Here is a 3,450-nt window from a genome sequence, read left to right as displayed (position 1 = left end):
GCAAACTCCACACAGACAGCTACCCAAGTTTGGAATCGAATATGGTCCCTAGAACTGTGAAGCAGCAGTGCTAATCTCTCCCCCTTAATCCATGATCCTTTTACTCATCAAGAAGATAGTTACCTTTCCCTTAATTATACTCAATGACTTGGCCTCCACAACCTTCTGTGGCAAGGATTTCCACAGATTTACCACCTTCTGGTTGAAGTAAGTCCTCCTCATCTCAGTTCATCACTTTACTCTGAGGCTATGCCCTCACGTCCCAGTCTCTCCTGCCGGTGTATACACATTTTCCATGTCCTCTCTATTCAGGAAAAAAATCAGAAGTTGCTGGAAAAGCTCAGCAGGTCTGGCAGTATTTGTGAAGAAAAAATGAGAGGTAACATTTCAGAAGGGTCACCGGACCCAAAACATTAACTCTGATTTTTTTTTCTTCATAGATGCTGGCAGGCCTACTGAGCTTTTCCAGCAACTATTGTTTTTGTTCCTGATTTACAGCATCCGCAGTTCTTTCAGTTTCCTCTCTATTCAGGCCTGTCAGTATTCTGTAAGTTGTCCTTCGAAATTCCATCTAGTACAGACCCAGAGTCCTCAACCTGGCTTTACATGACAGGCCCTTCATTCCCAGGATCATTCTTGTAAACCTCCTGCCACTAACTGGATATATTTCAAGCACATTCTCCCCGTGTCTGCATGGGTTTCCTCCGGGTGTTTCGGTTTCCTCCCACAGTCCAAAGATGTGCAGGTTAGGTAGATTGGCCATGGTAAATTGCCCACAGTGTTCAGGGATGTGTAGATTAGGTGGGTTACAGAGGGATGGATCTGGGTGGGATGCTCTGTGGTTCCGTGTGGACTTGTTGGGCCGAAAAGCCTGCTTCCACACTGCAGGGATTCTATGATCTATGATCTACACTTGACCTCCAAAAATGCCTCGATGACACCACGAATGCATGACACCTGAACACCAACAGGATACTATTGCAGGACACTTGAACTACCAAAGGTGGCAGCATAGCGCGTACACCATTGCCCCAAATAGCTCCTACGCCAATGGGATCAGGTCAAGTATGGACAAAGATGTCCTGGTGCCCACTCCCTCAACCACTGACAGACCGAGGTTGACACATCAGTGCTCCCCAAAGACAATTAGCAACTGTGCAAAGCACTGAGGTGTGGAAGGACACAAAATACATTTCATTCAAATAATGTGGACGTCATCGGCTGGCCAGCTTTTATTGCCCAACCCTAACTGCAGTCAGCCATATTGCAGTGCATCTGGAATCACATGCAGGCCAGACCATGTAAGGATGGCAGATTTCCCCTTCCCTAAAAGATATTAGTGAACTAGATAGACTTTCCCCCCCAACAGTCAAACAAATAGTTTCAATGTCATCATTAGACACTCAATTTCATATTTTTATTTAAACTGAATTGGAATTCCACGGCCCATATGTGCACGTATGTATGTTCCTGACAGCATTAGAGAGATACCCACACTATCTTTTTGAATGGGTTTAACCCACACAGGACTGAGATAAGCGTGAAGAGCTGCAGCTTATCATCAGCAGCAGGATTTACACTCTACCGTTCCCACCAAATCGATGTCAACAACTTGAGTTTAATAAATGTACAGGCTCCTGCCACATTAGAAGATAAATGGCAGATGTCAATTAGACAATGCGTCGGAAGAGTACATTCCACATATATCGCCATATTCAGTAATATAGAGTATCAAGTATTAAAATATGAGGCTATGCATTTGTATCCAACTTCAGCCAGAATTGTCGAGTGCGTGATCTACCTCGGCTAACACAGAGGCCCGCAACACCACAGCCATCATTTTCTCGTCAATCCAAGTCACTTTACTTCAGATCATGGATTGACTGAGGCACTAGATGCTACAAAGTTGATGAAGCCTGACAAAATTGTAGCATTTGTAATGAATACTTGTGTTCCAGGAAAGGCTGCTAGCCAAGCTGTTCAGCGCTATTGCATCACTGTCATCTCCATGGAAATGTGGACAATTACCCAGTTATGTCCGATACACAAAAGAAAAAGTGAATACTCCAACTCAGATACTTGTCACACGCTCAGTGATCAGCTGAGTGATGAAAGGTCTTTGTAATCATTCTGACAAGAGGTATTTGCTCAACAAAAACTGGCACATTGATGCTCAGTTTGAGTGTTGCCAGGGCCACTCATTGACCACATTGCATCCTTGGTTCTAACATGGACAGAAGGCCCAAACTCCAATGCTGAGGAAAGTGTCTGCCCTTGGCATCAAGGCAAGATTTGATTGAGTGTAGAATCAAGATTCTCAAGTAAAACTGGAATCATTGGGAATTGGCATAAAACTCTCAATTCATTGGATTCACATTTTGCACAAAAGTTGTGGTTGTTCGAGGGCAGTCATTTCAGCTCCAGTACATCTCGACAAGATGTCACTCAGGGTAATTTACTCAGTCTGTTCATCTTCAGCTGCTTCCATCGCTCATAAAGATTCAGTAGAGAACTTCACTGATGATAGCACAAACTTCAGCAATATTAATGACTCATAGATCTTAGTGCAGCACATGTTCATATTCAGCATGATCTGGGCAAAAACAAGGCTTCAACTGCAATGTGACAGTTAGTATTTGCGCAAGACAGGTGGCAATGTAATTTTCTAAGCAGATGGAAGCTAGCTTCACTGTTTGTCACCAACAGGGATAGTAAACAAAACCAAATCAGCCTCATTATTTACTGGATTTGCAACACAGCAATGTTAAAACATTGAATGATCGTCAAAACTGCTCAATTATTCCTAACCAGACTTTAAAAATAACCAATGTTGGACACAAAGTTCATAATAACACAAAAGATAACAATTTAGCATTAAAATGTAAATTTGATTGAGTATTGATAATCTACAAGGCAACGTAATTGATATTTACAATCTAAACCCAATCTTCTTTGAATTTAGACACGCACTCACACAATGACAGACACCAACGTAACACAGCTAAGAAGTAAATTAGAAATAAAAGTAAGAGAATCGTAATTTTCTCACAGATAATAGTTTCAAAAATGAATACTCAGCCTTGATAAAATCCTTAGACAATGTTTTTTATTACAGGTACACAGGATGGTGTATCTTACTTGATTTCCAAAATCACCAGTCAATGCAAACAAGATCTAAAAGCTTCTGGAAACTTTTTATTTATTTCTTGCAGACTGGAGTTCTTTCCTCAGAACTTTCAACAAGTTGGTAACTGGGAAATAACTAAAGAGAGAAAAATTAAAAATAAAATGCTTCCCAGTCCAGCAGCTTCCAAAGCAAGATCTGCCTCTTGCATAAGAAAACAAGCAACAGCCAGTTCACTCTGTGGTTCCTTGTTCTTTGTGAATATTGTCTTTGGTTGTCTGACCAGCCCCGCTCCTCCCTTGTTTGACCAATTCAATGTCTAAGCA

The sequence above is a fragment of the Rhincodon typus genome, chromosome 48 (assembly GCF_021869965.1).
Source record: "Rhincodon typus isolate 14 chromosome 48, sRhiTyp1.1, whole genome shotgun sequence".
Lineage (NCBI taxonomy): Eukaryota > Metazoa > Chordata > Chondrichthyes > Orectolobiformes > Rhincodontidae > Rhincodon > Rhincodon typus.
The sequence above is the reverse complement of the archived record's forward strand: the minus strand, read 5'-3'. Positions refer to the sequence as shown.